Source organism: Melopsittacus undulatus, chromosome 2 (assembly GCF_012275295.1).
Source record: "Melopsittacus undulatus isolate bMelUnd1 chromosome 2, bMelUnd1.mat.Z, whole genome shotgun sequence".
Taxonomy (NCBI): domain Eukaryota; kingdom Metazoa; phylum Chordata; class Aves; order Psittaciformes; family Psittaculidae; genus Melopsittacus; species Melopsittacus undulatus.
In genome coordinates this window covers 10,065,397-10,072,832 of record NC_047528.1, presented here as the reverse complement: position 1 = coordinate 10,072,832, position 7,436 = coordinate 10,065,397, and positions in this window count along the sequence as shown.

The following is a 7,436-nucleotide window of genomic DNA, read 5'->3' as shown; positions in this document are numbered from 1 at the left end:
CCTTGCCTGCTGGTTAAACACAAGCCAAGCAAGGAAGAATGGGATGCTGCAGTGCACTGAAGCACAGCAGGGGATGTTTCTATGCCAAAAGGCAAGGACCTCTTGAATCATCCTTGTAGGTGCTATCTTTTGGCACAGGGATGGCCCTAGCCCCTCACATGTGTTCCAGTGACAGCCCTGCCTTGCTGCTGCTTTATCCTGGGTATTGGTCCTGTGTGGAGTGATGCTGCCAGCCAAAACTGTTCTCCAAGTCATGTAATTGTAGAATCCCAAGTTGGAAGGCAACTCAGGGATCATCTGGTCCAACCTTTCTAAGCAAAGCATGATCTAGACTAGATGGCCCAGCACTTTGTCCAAATCTTAGAAATGTCCAACACCGGGGAATCCACCAGCTCCCTGGGGAGGTTATTCCAATGGCTGGTTGTTCTCAATGTGAAAATCTTCCCTCTTGTGTCCAGTTGGAATCTCCCCAGGTGTAACTTGTGCCCATCACCCCTTGTCTTTTCCATGTGACTCCTTGTCAAAAGGGAGTCTCTGTCTTTTTTCTAGCCACCCTTTAAATACTGGAACATGGTGTTGAGGTCTCCCTTGAGCCTTCTTTTCTCTAGGCTTGACAAACCCAGCTCTCAGCCTTTCCTCATGCAGCTTCCCAAGCCTTGGATTTTATCTGTGGCCCTTCTCTGGACCCTCTCCAGCCTGTCCACATCTTTGTATCAAGGACCAAAACTGAACACAGTATTCAAGGTTTGGCCTGACCAGCATTGAGCATAGTGGGACAATGACATCTTAATCTCTGCTCCTGATGCCCTTGTTGGTGTCACCAGCACCCTGTTTGCTTTCTTTGTCACAGGTGCACACTGGTCACTTCTCAAGCTGGGTGTAAAAACACTCTAGGCAAGCGCTATGTAGTTACCTGCAGTGGATTTTACCCTGAGGCATCAAGTAGATGAGTCTGGCCAGCTCTGAACTAACCCAGTTCAGAACAAGACACATACCTGGTGATGCTGGCATGTGCTCACCAAACCATGCACTGCCACTGGAAATTATTTGTGCTTTGGTACAGGAGCCGCTTCCTTCAGCTGGAGAGATCTGAAATGATACAGCTGTAACAGTAATTGCTCAGTCTGTGCTATTTCCCAGCTGCTGCTGTTCTCCTGGCACCAAATCCTTTTTGTCCTATTTTAATTTTATCCTCACTCCGGGATAAAATGAAATGGAGTTCTGGTCATTTGCCTCTTTCTGAAGGGAGGTGTTGACTAAAGCTATGCCTGAGGACGTGAGCAAACACGTGTGTGGTTTAGTTAGGTACTCGTGTTCTGCAGGGTGCTTGCTACCTTGGGTGTCTAGAAGAGAAGCAAAGTTCCTGCTAATCTCTTCTATAGGTTCCTCTTTATCATCTTCCTCTTTGTAGATTCTTAACCAGGGTTTTTCTGTCCCTGTTCATTCCATGGTGCTGTCTGACAGCTCTGTCAAAGTCCCTGTGATTTCCCATCTCAGAGCAGCAGGTGTATTTCAGCCCCTTCTACCTGAGGGCTGTTTTATCAGCACAAGCAATAATTTGCCTTTGGAAAGCCTGTTCAGAGCCCTGAGGTATTTTCTCCTCCCGTCATTTTCTGCAAGAGCCGAGTCTGTGACACATAAGAGCAATTAACTGGCTGGTAACAAGTGAAGAGGCAGAAGGTCAGCTGGGTTAGGTAGTATTTAAGATTACTTCTCTAATGAGATGTTTCATTTCTGCTGCTTTCTCTTCTGCACTCCCTTTCTCTCTTGTCATCTGTGAATTCCTCAGGTCACAATAATAATCTTCTCGGAGCCAAATGTTTATTAATATGAACTAGAGCTTAATGCTAATAAGAGACACTGTTGATTTCAATCCCTGAAATGTGCAATTTTGACTGGGTGCTAATTGAGAGGAAAACTGTTGCACATTCGGAATTGTTCCTTATGCAGAAGCCAAATTGATTTCACAGTTTGATGCTTCAAAGAAAAAGAGGAATGTATTTTTCTCCAGTAAACAATGAAGTTGGATTCTGACATTTTCAACCAAATTCCCTTTTGCTAGTGCTGGATGCGAGAATCCACGTTCGGAGAAGTGGGGGGGGAAGCCTCCATAGACAGGAGCTGTCAAAAATCTCTGGGAAGTAATGGGCAAGTAAATTAATGGCAGTTGCCCAAATGTCAGCTCCTGTGAACCTTCGCAGCCCAAGGTGTAAGTGCGTCTCTGGTTTTTAACGGTGTGTATTACTTCAACTGTCAGTTGCCTTCAAAACTGTTTTGGAAATAGGATTTCAAACTTTTCCCCAGCCCACAGCAGCTCATGGGCAAAACGGAATGATTTATGACAGGCGTTTTACCAGAAAACTCATGCTGAGAGACTTTCTTCCGCAAGTGTCCGTGGTACCTTTTGCTTTCCGTAAGTGCTCATTTTCAGGTCAAGTCATTAAAACTTGCCATTGACTTCTGATAAATCAAGTTATAGAAGCAATTTTTTACACCTCATTTTTCAAAGCATAAATCAAATCTGAGTCAAATACTTTAACATCATGGTTTGAATGGAGTTTTGTAAATGTCTTCTATGCTAAGAAAACAGTGGAATTGTGTCAAGTATCCTTGCCATGGGTATCCTTGCCCATTGGTGTCAACCATGGCCCCACTCCCCAAAGCCAAGCAAGAGAAGCCAGCACCAGTGCCCATGGCCCAAAGGAAGAACACGTATTTTCAGAGCTCAGAGAAATTGGCTCTTGGTCTTCTGCTTCAATCCATCTACAAGAAAATATTTATTCACATCCTGATGTTCAGAAAATGGTGCTTCTAAATGCAGGCAGCAGAGAAAATGCACTGTTCTTCCAGACTCTCTATGTTTGGTGCCTGGATAGTACGTGCACAGGCCTGGATGCTCCCATAGCTCTGGAGGGTGTGAACTGGAACCTGCACTTGAATACTCTGTATTGGATCTGCACCACAGATATATTTCTTACCTGGAGAAGTTTCTTCCCAAGGCAGGTGGTTCCAGTTCACATGCCACACACCAGCAAGCTAAATCCTGCCGTGCATGTCCCAGTCAAGTATCCCCATCATTGCTACAGGTGGAGCTGCCAGCTGCTGTTGTCTTCTCTGCACCATCTTTATTCGGCTGAAAAGTTTCAACCAAAACATTTCTTGTTACAGGGCTTCCATGGAATATTGAGGACTGGGACTTCATAGAATCCCAGACTGGTTTGGGTTGGAAGAGACCTTGCAAGCTCACACAGTTCCAAACCACTGCCATGGGCAGGGACACTTTCCACTAGACCAGTTTGCTCCAAGCCCCATCCAACCTGGCCTTGAACACTGCCAGGGATGGGGCAGCCACAGCTTCTCTGGGCACCCTGTGCCAGCGCCTCAGCATCCTCACAGGGAATAATTATTTCCTAATGTCTAATGTAAATCTCCCTTCAGCTTAAAGCCATTTCCCCCTTGTCCTGTCACTACCCGCATTTGTCAAAATTCCTTTTCCAGCTACCTTGTATCCCCATTTAGATATTGAAGACTCTCATAAGTCTCCCTTGAGACTTCTGGAGGATTTCTTGCTCCATCTGGAATTGTACAAGGGTTCACTTCAAGTAAAGTAAATCCTACAGCTGTTGCAGGAATTCAGTGAGAGGCTGGTTTAGGACTGGTCTCTGCATTCAAACATGTTCTCTTAAGATAACTGGACAAACATTCTCAATAAATCTGTTTTAAAGCCACTAGCAGTTTGCTGAGTAGATTAAAGGAACAATTCGATGGCTTTGTTGGTTTAGGGACACCGCAGTGTGACACATCAGTGTCCAGGAGTATTGCTCAATCCACTAGCAGTAATTTAGATGCAGTACATTAAATTACAGCCTATTTATGGATTTGAGGGTGCCCATGTGATTAAATAGTAACTCTGACACAATGAACTTTGAGATCTGAACCCTGCAGTGAGTTAAAAACAACAGAGTTCCCACATTGCTTTGGCCAATTCAGATGAGTTCTGCTATGACACGTCTTGCACCGAGTGTTTTCTCAACAGACTGCGGTGTCTGAGAAGAAAAAATACTTCCCTAGCACAAGGCTGAAGGTGTAAAATCTAGTGGATAGCTATGTTGCATAGAATTACATGGAAAATTGTGGTTGGGAATGATGTACTTGGCTGTTGTAGGTTGTAAAGCCACTGTCTGTATAAGGCCAAGGACCTTCTGGCCGTGCCCTCAGCCTCCTTCCAGCTCTTTGGTCTCTGGGAGCTGCTGGGCAGAAAGCGGTGGGACAGAATACAGATCAGCACACACCTGAGCTGGGTGTGTAAATAACACTATGATGACTCACTGGCATTCCATAGATGTAAAATCACCCAGGGCTTGTCCCGTTTGACAGTCTCTGGGGACTTCTTTCTCATTCACAGTGGTGGTGTGTAGTCTAGTTTTGAATCGTTAAGTGGTGGTGGGCTTGTTCCTGTGCATTGCCGTGCCACTGTGAAACCAGGAATTATAACCAGTTACACTGTGATAAAGCCAGAACAGTGGGACTGGAGGGTTTAGGTGCTTTGTGTGAAATTTAGCCCCTAAATTTCCCCCACAAAAAGGAAGAGAGTACAAAATGGTAGGAAGAAAATGCTCTAAATATCCAACATTTATGTGAGCCTCTTTCAAAAGTTTCTGTTCAGTTACTGACAGCCCCATCAGAGTAAGTTTGGGGAAGTGAATTAGGCAGCAACAGTTTGGCAGCTCCTATATCACCAAGTATTTCAACATCATACCTCAATGAAACATGTTGGCAGCTGTGTGAACGTGACCTCTGGTTTTCCTTCAGCCAGAAAAGCTGGTGGCAGCCTGAATCATTGTTCTTTTTATTTAAAAAAATTCTTTCAACTGGAAGCCAAAAACATCCTTTTTGGGAAAGCTTTGAAAAATCATAAAAGAAGTCCAGCAGCTCACAAGAATTTTCCTTTGCCTGGCTCTTCACAAAGCAGAATAGTGATTTTTCTGTGTGTTTTGGGTAATCCGTAGCTCCTGAACATCGCACCTTGTCCTGTCAAATGGTTGTACAATTAATAATTCATTTTTATTGGTGATTTAAGACATTTATAGCCTTGGAGCCTCCTGGTTATTCTTTTTTTGTACAATATTCATACACCTCCAACCCCTCTTCATAAGGTACATCATTCTTGGTCTTTATTATTTCTACTGTCCATCATTCTTTCAAAAGTTTTTCAAATAACTTGAAACGTGGTACATGTTGTACAAACTCTTTTTGCCACATTGACATCAGGAATATGTATGTGCCTTCAGAAACCTCTCACCAGTTCAATCACATTTCTACCTTTTAATACAATGAAGTATTCAGAACCAGCGGTGTGGCTCCAGCTGTGGTCTGGCAATTTGATTGTGTCTGATTTGGGGATTGTCAGATGAGCAACTTCTCCTGGTATTGGCTAGCAAAGAGAAGGGCACTTTGATCCATACTGTCTTGGCATCTTTGTGGCATAGTATATTCTGAGCAGGACATAAGAGTAAACTCAGGTTGGAGAGAGCTTTGAGCAACCTGGTCTACTGGAAGGTGTCCCTCTCCCTGGCAGGGGACTGGAACTGGGTGAGCTTTAAGGTCGTTTCCAACCCAAACTATTGCATGATTCTATGACAAGGTAGGCTGAAACTAACTGTTATTTAATTAGCCAAAGATAGTAGTTTGGTGAGATCTTACAAGGATTTAGAAAAAATTCTCACTCATTTTTTGATCATTTCATTCATTCATTCTGTACCATCACACAGACCTGTATCATGAGATGGATCCTCAGGTCTGGACTGGACTCAGACATGTAGGTTCTTTGAAGATCAGGAGCACACTGTCTTGTATTTTTAAACCATGCAGTTGCAAAAGAATCTGGCCAACTGCTAATATCCCATATTTTTTTTTCTGTTGCCTCTCTGAAAGACAACTTTTTGACATCTTTTTTTTGCTTCTACAGATCTTTCCCAGCTTAAAATTTAGCTTAATTTTCCAGAAGTTCCTAAATTTCTTCATTAGTTCTTTTGAAATGCCCAGCTGGATCTCCCCTTAAGTTGAGGACACATATATATTTAGTTTGTTCAGATGTCTTCCCATCATCTTTTCATTCAGTCCTCGTTCTTCCAGCTGAGTCTAGTAATTTTCCTGAATTTTCCTCTAAAAGGTTCGTTGACGTCCTCATTTTCATTACTCATTTTATTGCACACTGAGCCAAACCTGTATTTAAAATCTTGGTATTTTGTGTAAGTGTGATGTAGTGTATTTTGTCTTAATGGAAATAGAGCTTCCAAAACTAATTCACATTTTTTGCTATGGTCTTGAATATTAATGAGACTTCTTTTACTCACAAACTAGAGCTGTTTGACAGTCTGGTATTATTTTTATCCATATTTTTCCAGGAAGTTGGCAACAGTCTATGCTGGGAGGCAGTTCTTCAGTATCTCTTTCACTGAAATTGGTGCCTCATCCACACCGTCTGTAATTTCTGTTTCACTTGCGCAGCAACAGAGTTCAGGATGAATTGCAAATAAAAGGAATCTCAACATTATGCAGTTTTTTGGCACATTGAGCTCAGTTAACTCTGCTCGGTTTTACAATGTTTTCCTGTGTTGTAGAGAACTATAAAGACTTTAGCCCCTTACCTAAGACTGACCACAAATTGTCTAGAGTTCCCTGTTCCAGTGTATTCAAACAAGAAGCCAACATAGCATTAAAACACTGTTACCAAAAGTGGTGTTTTTCAAGACAGGATTAAAATTATGCAGAATTACTGTATATTCCAAGATGGAAAGCATCTGAGATCATGCTCTGCCCCAGGTGAAGGCTGTAGGTCTGGTAAAAGGGGCAATATGGGTGGCTTCAAAATATGTGATTTGTCTATTCATGTTCCTCTCAATGGACCTGCATGGCTTAGAGGTAAGAAAGAAAGAGCTCAAACTTCTCATTTCAGGAGTCCCAAGGGCTGTTTCTATAGCCAAGAATAACTAGAGCATAGATAAGCTCTTTATGCCAGGAGCTATGACATGGCTAAAGGCCCCTGTTATTCTTGTTCTGTGCAATCTAGAGAATTTCTTTTGGCTGATTGTATTATCAAGGGAATAATTCCACTTATTATCCCTCCGTACATCACAGAATTCAAAGTATCTTACTTAATTCACAGTGCTGCACCAGAGTCACTGCGGCACATAATTTAACTATGCAAAACCAACCTGTATATTTTAGAATATGCTTAGAGTACCGTATTTTGTAATATAGTTGAGTTACAATATACCTAAATCCTAAAATTGTTGTCTTACTTGAAACCTTGGTGTTAAAAATACACGCTGTTGGCAATGGGCCTAATTATATTAAGCAGCTCGTTGCAGGTTTTAGTTCTAAGAAATTCATGGGTGGTTACTTGGTTTTATTTCCTTAATTGTGTGACTGGC